The 16,419-nt window shown below is 47.5% G+C and overlaps 1 protein-coding gene across 4 annotated transcripts in view; it reads right to left on the reverse strand.

Moving 5' to 3' along the window:
- Positions 1-9,460, reverse strand: part of CPNE1 (copine 1) — a 96,711-nt gene extending 87,251 nt beyond the window's left edge. For 2 of the 4 annotated variants that reach the window (XM_073559386.1, XM_073559389.1), the window contains exon 1: positions 5,648-5,796. The gene's annotated coding sequence lies outside the window, so the exon portion shown is untranslated. Of the gene's footprint in view, positions 1-5,647; positions 5,797-9,206 lie in introns of those variants that run through there. The other 2 variants (XM_073559388.1, XM_073559387.1) reach the window with 2 other exon arrangements.
- Positions 9,461-16,419: the final 6,959 nt, after the last annotated feature.

A 16,419-nucleotide genomic window follows, 5' to 3' on the forward strand; every position in this document is an offset into this window, starting at 1 on the left:
TAAGCAAGAGTTGACTGCCACTGTCAGAGACTGACAGTGGCATTGAGCTAGTTAACAGCTGCAGGTGGATCATGATCCCACCTGCAGCTGTTGCAGGCACATGTCAGCTGTATAGATTAGCCGTCATGTGCCCGGAAAGGTACGGACTCAGTACCGAAGCCTGCACCAAAGAGGGGGTAGTCCGGCATCAGCGTTCTATTGCACCCAATGTCGGAAAGGGGTTAAAAATGAAAAGGTGCAGAAATGGAAAAAAAAAAAAAAAAAACTGCCAGATTCAGGAAAACAGCAGTATTTTGCCCAGATAAAAAATTACATATTTATGGAAACAGGTCTTCTCTAAAGGAGAGTCCATGGGTAATGAGGTTTCTACATTTCATTGAGCTCCCCCCCACCCCAATTTTCAGAAAACAATGTAAAGACTAAATCACTGCAATACTAAATGGACTTTCTAACCCTAAACTGTGAAAAGTGTCAGTAATTATATTGTGCACAAGTATTAATTTGATCCAGACAAGTAAAAGGTCCTGAGAATTTACCACAGCTGTCTATTTTCTGAGGCACAGAATAACTTTCTCTCCTGAGCAGACTGCCATACATTCCTGAAATATTTTACTAAATACAAATATTCTGGCATAAAGAAAATTACCCAGTCTTTTTAGACCCTGTTCACATTCAGTTTATTCTTTTGGTTTGTCTGTACCATTTAGATCAGTAAAAAAAAAAAAAAAATTCCAGTTTCAAATGGAGGCAGAGAAGCCCCATTAAAGTCTGACTATTAGTTGGTTTCATTCAGACCATTAAAGGGAATCTGTCACCCCTTTTTTTCGATTATGAGCTGCCGGCACCGACATCAAGGGCTTATCTTCAGCATTCTGAAATACTGTAGATAAGCCCTCGATGTAACCGGAAAGATAAGAAAAAGGAGTTAGATTATACTCACCGGGTGGGGGGGGGGAATGGTCCGATGGGTGTCACGGTCCGGTCCCTCCCATCTTCATACGATGTCGTCCTCTTCTCTCCTTCCTGTCGTGGCTCCAGCGCTGGTGCACTGCTCTGCCCTGTTGAGCAGTGCAGAGCAGTGCACCTGCGCTGGAGACACGACAGGAAGGAAAGAAGACGTCATCGCTAGAAAATGGGAGGCACCGGACGGCGACATGCATCAGACCGGACCGGACGCCGGGATGAGTATAATCTAATTCTTTTTTCTTATCTTTCAGGTTACATCGAAGGCTTATCTACAGTATTACAGAATGCTGTAGATAAGCATCTGATGGCGGTGCTGGCAGCTCATAATTGAAAAAAGGGGTTACAGATTCCCTTTAATTTGCACTCAAAAACTGGTACAAGGGAATAATAAAATGGGTGCACTTTAAGACTAAATATATCAAGCAAATCAACATATAATTCATACTTCATCAAAACAGTCAACACATACCACCGATTAATTGATCAATACAGCCTGGTACCGGGTGGTCGCCGCCTGAGGTGCTTTAGTGGCGACGTGGCCGGAAGTGACGCGCCGCCCCGGTCTCAGTCGCACGCCCTGGCCTGCGCGTTCTACTCCGGTGGGGCGGCCGGCCCTGGGGCGCAGCCAGACTATGACGTGCGCCTGCTATTGCGCGCGCCTGCCTCCGGGCATAGCGGCTCCTCCGGGCGGTAATCTGCTGTCGGTGGACCGCTTGTGGGCCCTAGAAACCCCAGAGGCGGTCTGGCGGTGGTGGCATCCAAGGTTGAGAGCTCCCGTGAGGAGGAAGCAACCCGGCGTCCGGGAGCAGCGCTACACCGGAGTAGCTGAGGGACCCTCCATCGGGTGTCAGCTGCAGATCTCAGCAGGTAGGAAAGGTAAGGCTGGGCCCCCCGATCCTGACCATCTGCATGGAACGGCCGGATATTCTCTCGTTGTTCCTATCCGCGGTGGGACAGGAAATACACTGAGGGATGGGAAGGGGAGGATCCTTTTAAACTCTTGTGGTTTCCTGTCCCACTACGGATGAGAAGGACGCCCTCCAGTGTGCTGTCAGGTGGTGACCTGGAAATCGGCATTCTCAGTGCAGCAGGTATTCCTGCTTCATTAACACTAGTTGAATACAACCCCTAAAACAGTTCTCCTGATGATGAATCTACACACAAAAAGCATCTCAAGGCAGAGATTTAAATGGTGTTTGGACATGTTTTCATATTGCAGACCCGACTTAGGACCCTGGGTTAGGTAGCTCAGGCAGGGCGTCTGAGGGTATGTGCACACGCTGCGGATTCTGCTGCGTTTCCGCAGCGTTTTTGGCTCTGCAGAAACGCAGCAGATTTTGCTGCGTTGTACAGTACCTTTATTTCCTATGGAAATAAAAAAAAGCTGTGCACATGCTGCGTTTTTTTTCGCGCGGTTTTGCTGCGGTTTACAATCCGCAGCATGTCAATTGTTTGGTGCAGAAACGCTGCGGTTTTACACCTCATCCATTATGAAGTGTAAAACCGCAGGGCAAAACCGCAGAAAAAACGCAGATAATCCGCAGATAATCCGCAGCACTTTGTCCTGCGGATTTCCTGCGGTTTTCTCTACAAAATCCGCAGAGACTAAAAACTACGTGGGAACATACCCTCAATGATGCCGCCCGATATCGTTTGGAGCTACCTAAGGCTACATTCCCATAATGAATATTTGGGGAGTTTTTTGATGTTGCAAATTTCCTGGAGCCATTAAATACATACTTGGGTTACTTGCAATTTTTGTTGTTATTGCGTTTTAGAGCACATTTTTGAGTCTGTTTTTTGTCTCTTTTTGCTATGTCATTTTTTCAATAAAGCTTCCTGGTATCCTTGGCCTTGACAAAACTTTATTGAAACAGGCATGTGTGATTTACATGCGGTTTTCTTGCGTTTCTGCAGCTGAAACACTCTGAGGCTATGTGCACACGTAGTTTTAGGTGCTGCGGATTTTTCTGCGTGGGTTTGGAAAAATCCACAGGTAAATTCTCAGGTCAAAAGACCTGAGGGTTTACCTGCAGATTAGCCTGCGGTTTCACACCTCTACAATGCAGAAGGTGTGAAACCACTGCGGATTCCGCACAAAGAATTGACATGCTGTGGATTTGAACCCGCGGAAAATCCGCAGCATGTGCACAGTGCTTTTCAGTTTACCATTGAAAACAATGGTACTGTACAACGCAGCTAAATCTGCTGCGGACCCGCAGAGCCTGAAACGCTGCGGATCCGGCAGCAGAATCCGCAACATGTGCACATGGCCTAAAAACGCATATGCATTTCCTAAAGCATTTCTACTGGGAAAAGCTACACATGAAACTCGACGCACCGGCACAAGAAATTGGTGTGTTGCGGATTTCAAATATACACTTAAGAAGAAAAAATACACATTTTCAAATTTAAAAACAGCGTTGGGGGGGTGAATTGGTCAGGCATGGTTTACCTAAGACTTTTTCAGGGCATTGAGTTGGTCAGGCATTGAGATGCTTTCGCACACTTGGTCAGGCATTGAGATGCTTTCGCACACTTGGTCAGGCATTGAGATGCTTTCGCACACTTGGTCAGGCATTGAGATGCTTTCGCACACTTGGTCAGGCATTGAGATGCTTTCGCACACTTGGTCAGGCATTGAGATGCTTTCGCACACTTGGTCAGGCATTGAGATGCTTTCGCACACTTGGTCAGGCATTGAGATGCTTTCGCACACTTGGTCAGGCATTGAGATGCTTTCGCACACTTGGTAAGGCATTGAGATGCTTTCGCACACTTGGTCAGGCACTGAGATGCTTTCGCACACTTGGTCAGGCACTGAGATGCTTTCACACACTTGGTCAGGCATTGAGATGCTTTCGCACACTTGGTCAGGCATTGAGATGCTTTCGCACACTTGGTCAGGCATTGAGATGCTTTCGCACACTTGGTCAGGCATTGAGATGCTTTCGCACACTTGGTCAGGCACTGAGATGCTTTCGCACACTTGGTCAGGCACTGAGATGCTTTCACACACTTGGTCAGGCATTGAGATGCTTTCGCACACTTGGTCAGGCACTGAGATGCTTTCGCACACTTGGTCAGGCACTGAGATGCTTTCACACACTTGGTCAGGCATTGAGATGCTTTCACACACTTGGTCAGGCACTGAGATGCTTTCGCACACTTGGTCAGGCATTGAGATGCTTTCGCACACTTGGTCAGGCATTGAGATGCTAAGGATTTGTTTATTTATCTCACCTTTTACATGGTATCACTAAATATAATTAAACTGTACTAATACTAACAGCCATGCTCATGTAAGGACAACCAAGTAATTTTAGAGTAAACTTGGGGGGGGAGGGTGAAAAAAAAAAAAAAAAAAAAAATCACAAAATTAAATGGTGTCCTGGTGTACCTGCGTGGGTGTATTTACCGTATTTCACTATAAAATATGAAAAGGATAACATTTTTGCTGCATTTCTGTTCTCTTATTGCTTACCATGGGTGAAAAAATGGCAAAATAAAAAAAAAAAAAAAAGGTGACATGCAGCAGTTTAAGGGTATGTGCACACGGTGCGAATTCTGCTGTGGTTCCGCAGCTGCGGGTCCGCAGCAGATTCTGCTGCGTTGTACAGTACCTTTATTTTCAATGGAAAAAAACCGCTGTGCACATGCTGCGGATTTTTCCGCGCGGTTTACAATCCGCAGCATGTCAATTGTTTGGTGCAGAAACGCTGCAGTTTTACATCTCATCCATTATGAGGTGCAGTTTTCCAATTCAGTCAGGAGAAGAAAAAAAAACAAAGCGTGTGCATGAGATTTCTGAAATCTGTTTTTGCTGGTACTGTAAAACGCAGCTTTTAAATTGCTTAAAAATGCAGCAAAAGCTTAACATGTGAACATAGCTTTATACGCTGTATTTTTGGCACAGCAAAATTACGCAGCATCAAAAACTGATAGCGGGAACGTACCCTAGAGATACCAATGGTGCCCTTAGGCTGTGTGCACACGCTGCGGATTAGGTGCGGATTCATCCGTGCGGATTTTGTAAAATCCGCAGGTGAAACCGCAGGTCAAAATACCTGCGGTTTTACCTGCGGATTGCTGTGCGGTTTTGCCCTGCGGTTTTTCATCTCCTCAATGGAGGAGATGGCAAACCGCAGGAGAATCCGCAGAAAGAATTGACATGTCAATTCTTTCTGCGGATTGAAAACCGCAGATAATCCGCGCGGAAAATTCCGCTCCGTCTGCACTGCGGTTTTTGATTCCCATAGGGAATCACGGTACTGTACACCGCAGCGGCCAAAACAGATGGGGGGGGGGTCTCCTATTCCGAATTCCTGTACTACATTACTCGTGTCTGACTCACGAGTCATTATATTCAGTTTGTCGCCATTATAGAGGACTAGTGCGATAAAATATGCGCCATATTTTGCAACTTTTAGCAGGGACTGAAGTATTTTAATGGACAGTAATAAAAGCTGGAAGTTAAAAGCAAGAATGTTACAGCTGGGGAAAAACAAAACTCCATTTCTCAGACTATGTCATTAGGTCTCAGGAAAGCAGACAATGAAAGCAGTCCAAAAAGAGGAGGACTAGATGGCAGTCAGGCTGGGGGGCTGCAGGCCTGTGAGGGCAAACACCATGTAGCACAGAGATCATTACACTGGGGGCCCGATAGTCTGAGGTTTCTTACCTTACAGCCAGAGATTGCAGAAGTCTACCACACTGCTGCTTCTGGGTGAGGCACCTTCCTCTCTGGAAGAGGCGGTTTCTGGTGGCCAGACAGTAATGGGTGCCTGCACTGTCAGTCACACCCTGGCTACACCCTCCAGCCCAGCACTGACTGAATGGCAGCTTACTACACAGCCCTACAACACAGAGACCCACAGGGCAAGGCCTTTTTTTAACAGACGTGTCACAGTGCAAAACTCATCTGTGCAACTATTTTAGAGTTGTCATTCCGCAATAATAAAACAAACATGGCCAAATAACAGAGAGGTCGCTTGTGACTGGCATTAAAGTCTATGGCAAGCGAGTCGTGAGCATCTTGCAACCAGCGACAGAAACTCCAAGACATTGGGAACTAAGTCACAATGCGAAACCATAGGAACTCATTAGTTGCAAACCCAATATCGCCGTGACATGGGAACATGGCCTACGTATTCCAAAGTATTATTGCTTGCTGGGGTTAGGCCTTGTTCACATAGTCTTTTTGACCAGAGTCCTGTCTCTGGTCTGTTGCATATCAATGAAAGTCCTTGAGCTAGGGCACAAAAGCTACAAATCGTAGGATGCGCTAGTTTTGTCTCTACTACCTCAGTAGAGATGAGCAGATCGATCTGCGGAGAATTCAGTATGAGTTGCATTTCCTAAAATTCGTGACGTCACGCAAATTGAAAGACTTTGAGATTCGATATTTACAAAAAATAAAACTTGCTTGGTGCCATTTCCCACACCGCTAAAGCATCAGAGAGCAGGTCATCATTTTGCGTGGCCACACAGGATTCCCCATAATGCCCTGCAGCAATGACATCTGGTGAATTGTCATACCTCATCCAATGGTGGTCAGTACCTGTGCCATCACAGATCAGTGGTTCCCAGGGGAACACAGTTTGTACAGCAGAGTCGTTCTCCATTTCCTGAGTTTCTAAGAGCATAACATGACCTAGTGCTAGCACATGTTTTATCGGATAGCACTCGCTCCAGTGTTATACTATTGGGCAGTGCCAACCAGCGCTTTTCACATGCCAATTCAGCAGTGCTGCGAGTGAATTTGATATTTGGATCACGCACGCACATACAAGTCTATAGGGTGTGAAATTAAGTTCTCCATCTTCTCCGCACCTGTGCTGCGATTCTCTCTTGAGAGAACATCAGATCACAGTAAGATGATACTCGGCTCACACTCTAAGGGTGCGTGCGGATTCTGCTGTGGATCCGCAGCAGTTTTGGTCCTGCGTATGCTCTAGTTTTGTCTGTTTGGTCTCTACTATACCAGTACCATTAAATTCAATGGAAAATGAAAACGGCAGTGCAAACAATGCAGAGTTTTCCGCGCGGATTTGCTGCGATTTCAAAACCGCAGCATGTCAATTCTTTGTGCGGATTCCGCAGCGGTTTAGCACCTGCTCCATGACAGGTGTCAAACTGCAGGGGAAAACCACAGAAAAACTGCAGATAAACCACAGGTCTTTTGACCTGCGGATTTACCTGTGGTTTTTAACAAATCCACACGGACAATCCGCAGCGTGTGCACACACCCTAAGAGTATGTGCACGCACTGCGGATTCTGCTGTGGATCCGGCCCTGCGGACCCTCAGCAGTTCCGCAGACAGTGTACAGTACAATGTTAGCCAATGGGATTTCAAGTCCGCAGTGCACATGCTGCAGATTTTTCCACGCGGTTTTACTGTGGTTTTAAATCTGCAGCATGCCAATTCTGCAGATTCCGCAGCGGTTTGACACCTGTTCCATTGTCCAGGTGCAAATCCACAGGAAAACCGCATGTCACTTTACCTGCGGTTTTACCTGCAAATCCGTGCGGAAAAATCCGCAGGTGAATCCGCAGCGTGTGCACGCAGCCTAACAGAGTTTGAGCCACGTGTTATTGGCAGAGTTGGACTGGCCTGGCGGGGTACCGGTGAAATGCCTGGTGGGCCCAACAGAGAGGAAGAAAAATAAATAAATACAGTTTTTAGGGGCACAGACCCTTTAAAAGTGCAGAGGCGCGTGCAAGCAGGGTCTATTACCTGACCAGCCATGATGAGGCACAGGCTGCAACTGTGACAGGGCGCGCGCCAACATCAACTAGCAGTGATGTTAAAGGGAATCTGTCACCTCAATTTGGCCCGGAAGTATTTTGCTGTGTTCTGGGACATAGTTCACCGACTATGGAGGACAACAACTCAAATTCCCGAAAATATTGCGGACAGCGGCCAAGGTTGGGGTGGAGAAAAGGAGACGAAACACCGCCCATCAGACCGGACACAAGGCATTTAAATAGCCCGCCAGATTGAGGTGACAGATTCCCTTTAAATGGCCTCCACCCCATAAGAGGTCGCACGCTTATGCCTGCGGCCTTTCAGGCTATGGACCCGCGTTAGCATATTTAAACGCTCAGAAAACCAGACTCCTTCCCAGAAACTGCACGTTTTATTTCCGTGCGTTTTTTGCGTGATTTTTGCACAAAAACAGCACGTTTTTGATGCAGTTTTTTCCGTGGGGTTTCTGGGAACATTGGAAATGGCTAAAAACGCGGAGCTATGCGGAAAATAATGAGCATGCTGTGTTTTTAGCCGCTAAGCGTTTTCTGAGCGGAAAAAACGCATGCATTGGCACAAAAAGCTAAAAATGCATTAAATTTAATGGGAAGCTTCTTTTAAGCATTTCTGCAGTGTCTGATCTGGCTCAAACGCTGCGGAAACGCTTACAAAAACGCAGCGTGGGCACACAGCCTCAATGTTACTGCTATGTGATGTCAGCGCAAGCATTTTAACGACCACGCCGAGTATGAAGCCGCAAGAGGACACCGAGGAGCGTAGGAAGGTGAGAAGAATCTTTTTTTCTTTCTCCCTTTGTGACTGGGCAGGGTAGTACTAGTGGACATAGGGGCTGACATAGGGACTCAGGATGGAGGCAACATCGCGGCCTAGGATGTGGCGACATAGGGGCTTAGGATGGAGACGTTTTTAAATAAAGTGGCCCAGGATGGAGACCTTATTAAAGTGGACATAGAGGCTCAGGATGGGGGCAACATAGGGGCCTAGGATAGTGATATTAAATAAAGAGGCCTAGGACTGGAAAATTATTAAATAAATGGGCTTAGAATGGGGACATTAATAAATAAAGGTGCCCAGGATGGGGACATTATTAAATAAAGGTGCCCAGGATGGGGACATTATTAAATAAAGGTGCCCAGGATGGGGACATTATTAAATAAAGGGGTTTAGGATGGGAACATTATTGAATAAAGGGGCCCAGGATGGGGACATTATTAAATATAGGAGTGACATAACTGTATGTGGGCCAGGATGAGGAACATACATTATTGGTTTATGATAGCAAGTGGGGCCATAATACTGTAGGGGCAAAACAGCTGACATGTCCTGGGAAAGATGTGGGCTCACAGCCAGTACCCACATCAAAGGGAGGGAGTCCGAAATCTGTGTAAATATACGCCCAATGTCGGAAAGGGGTTAAATCATAATGACAACCCAAAACATCCAAATTACCCTAATCAAAAGTTTACATACGCTGGTGATTTTGTCCTGATAACATGCACAGAAGTTGACACAAATGGGTTTGACTGGCTTTTAAAGGTAACATCTTCACCTGTGACCTGTTTGCTTGTAATCAGTGTGTGTGCATAACAGCTCAGCAGACTCCACGATCCCAGCATTCTGCCCACACCAGCATTGTGGGTTTGGTTGCTGCTGCTGCTGCCACCTCTGGTTCAGTTATGACAATGCAACCTGTCCAGTAGCGAAAGACTCCAGAGTCTAAGCCCTTCCTTCGGTCCACTGAGCATGCTCATGAGACGATCTCCTATTGGGGATCGGGAGTCACATGCTCAGGTCCTTCTCCAGTTCTGATTGGTCCACCTGGAGGATCAGGAAGGTCCCGGAAGTGCATGGCTTTAATAGGCTCGCATGGACGCCCCGCCATGCGCTATGATAGACTCTGAGGCTAATGTATTTAGCATATGTATGATGATGGATGAATGAGCCTGGTGACTGACGCATTATAATTCCCCCCTCCATGGATATTACGTATGAGTTAGGGTTAGGAATTAGAGTCAGCACATTAGCTCTAGCACTGCATAGCGCCTAAGTGTTGCTCCACATCTACCGCTAGCGCCTTGAGCGTCGGCCAGTATAGGCCTCCTTGGCCACTGCTACCGCAGCATCCGCTACAGTAGTGCCATATGTGTTCTTTCCAGCACCGCTTGTTAGGCTGGTTAGTGGCGTCCATCAGGGCGGACACTGCACTTGTTGCAAGCAGTGGTTCACACCACCGTGACCTGTGACGCTAACAGGTTGCCGTTGTTCGCTGGCTGGCAGGGAGGCATATGCCCCCCGGGCCGCTCCCCCAGGCGCACACGTGGGCCGGCAGCTTTCTCTGAGCTGTGCATGGCTGTCTTACCTTGACAGCTGCGCAGCTCCGACTCTCTCCCTCCGCCCTCCCTGGACTTCTGGTCATGTGACATGGCTGTAGCTAGAATGTAGGGGCTCATTGCAGGTCCTGACTACAGCCCATACAGTCTAGCTGATTCACTGCTGAAAATGATACAATGTATGGGCTCCTTCCAGGTACAGTGTCTACCATGACAAAAGGAGCTGCAGCTGTGCCTGCTGGGGATCACTGGTGAGGTAAGTATGAAAAACGTTTTTTTTTCTTTATCAAATGAATTAAATGGGTGAGGGAGCTGCAAATGATGAAAGGGGGGGCTGCAAATGATGGAGGAGGTGCTGCAAATGATGGAGGAGGTGCTGGAAATAATGGAGGGGGCTGCAAATGATGGAGGGGGTGCTGCAAATGATGGAGGGGGTGCTGCAAATGATGGAGGGGGTGCTGCAAATGATGGAGGGGGTGCTGGAAATGATGGAGGGGGTGCTGGAAATGATGGAGGGGGCTGGAAATAATGGAGGGGGCTGCAAATAATGGAGGGGGCTGCAAATGATGAAAGGGGGGCTGCAAATGATGCATGGGGGCTGCCAATGGTGGAGGGGGGCTGCAAATGATGGAGGAGGTGCTGGAAATGATGGAGGGGGTGCTGGAAATAATGGAGGGGGCTGCAAATGATGAAAGGGGGGCTGCAAATGATGCATGTGGGCTGCCAATGGTGGAGGGGGGCTGCAAATGATGGAGGGGGCTGCCAATGATGGAGGGGGTGCTGGAAATGATGGAGGGGGGCCTGCAAATGATGGAGGGGGGCCTGCAAATGATGGAGGGGGGCCTGCAAATGATGGAGGGGGTGCTGGAAATGATGCAGGGGCTGCTGGAAATCATGGAGTGGGTGCTGGAAATGATGGAGGGGCCTGCAAATGATGGATGGTGTGCTGCAAATGATGTATGGGGTGCTGGAAATGATGCAGGGGGTGCTGGAAATGATGGAGGGGTGCTGGAAATGATGGAGGGGTGCTGGAAATGATGGAGGGGGCAGTAAATGATAAATTGGGGGCTGCAAATGATAAATTGGGGGCTGCAAATGATGGATGGGGTGCTGGAAATGATGCAGGGGGTGCTGGAAATAATGGAGCAGGCCTGCAAATGATGGAGGGGGGCTGCAAATGATGGAGGAGGTGCTGGAAATGATGGAGGGGGCTGCCAATGATGGAGGGGGTGCTGGAAATAATGGAGCAGGCCTGCAAATGATGGAGGGGGGCTGCAAATGATGGAGGAGGTGCTGGAAATGATGGAGGGGGCTGCCAATGATGGAGGGGGTGCTGGAAATGATGGAGGGGGGCCTGCAAATGATGGAGGGGGGCCTGCAAATGATGGAGGGGGTGCTGGAAATGATGGAGGGGGGCCTGCAAATGATGGAGGGGGGCCTGCAAATGATGGAGGGGGGCCTGCAAATGATGGAGTGGGTGCTGGAAATGATGGAGGGGCCTGCAAATGATGGCTGGGGTGCTGGAAATGATGCAGGGGGTGCTGGAAATGATGGAGGGGGCTGCCAATGATGGAGGGGGCTGCCAATGATGGAGGGGGCTGCCAATGATGCAGGGGGCTGCAAATGATGGAGGGGGTGCTGGAAATGATGGAGGGGGGCTGCCAATGATGGAGGGGGGCTGCCAATGATGGAGGGGGCTGCCAATGATGGAGGGGGCTGCCAATGATGGAGGGGGCTGCCAATGATGCAGGGGGCTGCAAATGATGGAGGGGGTGCTGGAAATAATGGAGCAGGCCTGCAAATGATGGAGGGGGGCTGGAAATGATGGAGGGGGTGCTGGAAATCATGGAGTGGGTGCTGGAAATGATGGAGGGGCCTGCAAATGATGCAGGGGGTGCTGCAAATGATGCAGGGGGTGCTGCAAATGATGCAGGGGGTGCTGCAAATGATGCACGGGGTGCTGGAAATAATGGAGGGGGCTGCAAATGATGCAGGGGACTGCAGATGATGGAGGGGGTGCTGGAAATGATGGAGAGGGTGCTGGAAAAGATAAAGTGGGGCTGCAAATACTGGAGGGGGCTGCAAATGATGGAGGGGGGCTGCAAATGATGGAGCAGGCCAGCAAATGATGGAGGGGGTGCTGGAAATGATAGTGGGGCTGCAAATAATAGAAGGGGCTGCCAATGATGGAGGGGGGCTGCAGTGCAAATGATGGAGGGGGTGCTGGAAGTAATGGAGGGGGCTGCAAATGATGAAAGGGGGCTGCATATGATGGAGGGGGTGCTGGAAATGATGGAAGGGGTGCTGGAAATGATGGAGGGGGGCTGCAAATGATGGAGGGGGGCTGCAAATGATGGAGGGGGTGCTGGAAATGATAAAGTGGGGCTGCAAATAATGGAGGAGGTGCTGCAAATGATGGAGGGGGCTGCAAATGATTGAGAGGGCTGCAAATGATGGAGGGGGCTGCAAATGATGGAGGGGGTGCTGGAAATGATGGAGCAGGCCAGCAAATGATGGAGGGGGTGCTGGAAATGATAGTGGGGCTGCAAATGCTAGAAGGGGCTGCCAGTGATGGAGGGGGGCTGCAGTGCAAATGATGGAGGGGGGCTGACAATGATGGAGGGGGTGCTGCCAATGATGACAGCGGGGCTGCCAATGATGAAGGGGTGCTACAAATGATGGAGGGGGTGCTGAAAATGATGAAAGGGGGGATGCAAATGATGGAGGGGGGTTCTGCAATTTGCAAATTATGGAATGGGGCCTGCAAATGTTGGAAGGGGCTGCGAATGATGGAGGGGGGCTGCATATGATGATGTGAGGGAGGGGATAGGGGACTGCACATGAACGAAAGGGGACTGCACATGAAATGGGGGGAGAATGGGGGACTGCAAATGATGAAGTGAGGGGGTAAGGGGGACTGCAAATGATGAAGAGAGGGGGGAAGAGGGACAGCGAATGATGAAGTAAGGGGGACTGCAAATGATGAAATGAGGGACGGGGACAGCAATTAAATTGAAGGTGGGGGATGGGGAGAACAAATGAGGACCTGGGGGGGGAGCAAATAATGAATTTTCAGGGTGATGGGAGTAAATGATGTATTGAATGTGGGGTAGAGCAGTTGATAATGACTAGAGGGTAGGAGAGAAAGACATGACAATGTGTTGGGGCGGAAGGGGCATATAAATATAATGAATTGGGGGACATTGAGGATGCAGTGACTGGTAATGAATTGGAGGAAGAGTACAGGGGCTAATTAATGTATATATTAGGTGGGGAAATTGCTATTTATTGTTGGTGGGGGCGCAGTGGTGAATTATAATTTATATTTGGAATGGTGGATTATTATATATTAATGGTGGGTGCACGTCTATATTTAGATGTGTAGTGTAGAAGAAAGGGGAAAAATGGGGAATGTGCTCTGGAAGCCGTGCTCAAGGTAACTTTGTGTTATTTTATGCAGAGACGAGTCCTGGCTGAAAGAAATGATGGCGGTCTGCCCTGCATAAAAAAGAAAAGCAAAGATGAGGGACATCAGCTGCAGACGTCACTGGTGAGTCAGTATGCTACCTGTACACTGAGACTATACACTATAACCTGTTCACTGTGCACTATATACAGAGCTTCTGTGTATAAGGTCACAGGTAATCACTGTATTACCTGGACACTGACACTGTATACAGAGCTCCTGTGTATAATGTCACAATGTCACTGATGAGCTCTGTATTACCTGTACACTATATACAAAGCTCCTGTGTTTAATGGCATTAGTGTTGTGTATTTTTTTTATTAATGATCTGTATTGTAGTATTCGGTCACTATATGGTGGTAGTATGTGATCTGGTTATGGTGTGGTGGTATTTCTCCCTGTTTGTGGTATTATTTGGCACTATGTGATGGTAATATGTGGTCTGTTCATTTGATCCTTATATATGGTATTATTCGGTCGCTATGTGGTGGTAATATATGGTCTGGTCAAGGTGTGACAGTTTTTGTCCCTTGTATGTGGTATTAATGGTCATTCTAAAAAATATATGCGACTCATTCCCTTAAAGAAAAATAAATAAAAATGAACCTAAAAAGAGTATTGGATATTTTAGGAAATGTTTAATTAGTAAGAGTAGAATATGGCCTGGCCAAAAGAGTCTACCTTGTTGTGGTGGTGGCTTAAAAATTCTTTTGGCCAAAACAAAAGCTGCTGGTTATGTATGTGATCTGGTGTTTGCTGGGAACTGTTAATAGATTGGTGAGGACGTGGTGTAGAAGATGAGTTTCTCCAAGAGTGGGCGGTGGGACTGTGGCAGGCTCGAGGTGTGGAGGCAGAACTGGGGTGGAGCCTGGGTGGAGTCTCAAGGGGTCCCGAAAATTTTGCCAGTATGGGGCCCCGAAATTCCTAGTGGCAGCCCTGACTGTAATCATGTGTGTGTTCTGCAGGACTGGTATCTACCAATTTACGGTTCCTGTAAGGTGGGACTAGTGCTCTTTTTAGTAGCTTTTGGTTTTTTTATTTATTTAGTAACAGCTTAATGTGTTTCGGTCATTATGTAGAAGAAGGTGTATGGTGGTGTCATTGGTCTGATTAGAGTGTTTTGTTATGTAGAGGTAATGGTCATATTATATTATGTATTCGCGGTGTGGTGGTGGTGATGGTAGTGGGCATTGTGCAGACGTATTGTTTTGGCCTTTTATAGTAGTAATATTGATCATATTGGTCTTTGCATTGTGTGTTTTTGGGTAGCAACAGTGGTACACTGTAATTATATATACATGCTATTTTAAATGGCTAAAGGTTGGTCTTATGGGGAGACATGCTTTTTGGGGCTTGGGCCCATGAGCTTTAAGGACCCTGGCAATGCTCCTGCCATATTGTGTGTTTAAATGTCTGTGTTTCTGGAGTTGTATGTATGTTTGTAAGTAAACTCAGTTATGGTACCATATCTAAGCAGTAACCTTGGTTCTGATACTGTATTGATGTAGTAATCTAGATTCTGGTACAATATGTATGCCATAAGCTTGGTTCTGTTTCTGTATCTTGTAGTAGACATAGTAAGCTCTGTTCTGCTTCCTTATCTCTGTAGTAAGCTCTGTTCTGCTTCCTTATCTCTCTAGTAAGCTCGGTTCTGCTCCCATATCTCTGGAGTAAGCTCGGTTCTGCTCCCATATCTCTGGAGTAAGCTCCGTTCTGTTCCCATATCTCTGTAGTAAGCTTGGTTCTGCTCCCATATATCTGTAGTAAGCTCGGTTCTGCTCCCATATCTCTGTTGTAAACTCGGTTCTGCTCCCTTACCTCTGTAGTAAGCTCGGTTCTACTCCTTTATTTCTGTAGTAAGCTCGGTTCTGCTTCCATAGCTCTGTAGTAAGCTCGGTTCTGCTTCCATACCTCTGTAGTCAGCTTCCTTCTGTTACAGTATCTATGTAGGCAGCAAGCTTGGTTCTGCGCCCATATCTCTATAGTAAGCTCGATTCTGCTCCCTTATCTCTGTTGTAAACTCTGTTCTGCTCCCTTATCTCTGTAGTAAGCTCGGTTCTACTTCTTTATTTCTGTAGTAAGCTTGGTTCTGCTTCCATAGCTCTGTAGTAAGCTCTGTTCTGTTCCCATATCTCTGTAGTAAGTTCGGTTCTGCTTCCATATCTCTGTAGTCAGCTTGCTTCTGTTACAGTATCTATGTAGGCAGCAAGCTTGGTTCTGCTTCCATATATATGCAGCTAGCTCCGTTCTGTTCCCATATCTATGTACCAGCCTGTTATTAAAGCCTGTAAATCAACCATAAAAAAGTGTGCGCTTGGATAAACTCAAATGTGGGTGGTACCAAAAAGGGGATGAGTAAGGATAAAGCTATTTAGGATGCTGTTTATCTGGCTGATAGCAGCGGTTTTCAGAGTAATAGCGGTAATAGTTAAAGGACCTCAATCGGTCCCTAAAAGACTAAACTGTTAGCGCCTCAGAAATAGTCAATACAAGACAATACAGATAAACAGCATCCTAAATAGCTTTACTCTTACTCATCCCCTTTTTGGTACCACCCATATTTGAGTTTATCCAAACGCATACTTTTTTACGGTTGATTTACAAGCATTCTTCTGACACTGCTGTGACGGGTGACTTAGTGTTGCTGCTGGAATCAATCTCTCACATAAGCGCCACTGAATCTCCATTTATATTTGTTATTAAAGCCTGTTATCTCTGCTGCTTTAATGCAGCGGCCAGAGATAAGCAGAGCAAAAGCACCGCAACTGGAGGGCCACTGGCTTGTGATTGCCCCCCCAGGCTGAAAAGTGCCAGCCAGCCCCTGCCGGCTGGTATGTGTTACTTGAAGTAACGGAGCTCGTGCCTGCTAGCACTGGCTCATTGGTTA

Source organism: Dendrobates tinctorius, unplaced genomic scaffold, assembly GCF_039654945.1.
Source record: "Dendrobates tinctorius isolate UK_male_01 unplaced genomic scaffold, ASM3965494v1 ptg000270l, whole genome shotgun sequence".
Taxonomy (NCBI): Eukaryota; Metazoa; Chordata; class Amphibia; order Anura; family Dendrobatidae; genus Dendrobates; species Dendrobates tinctorius.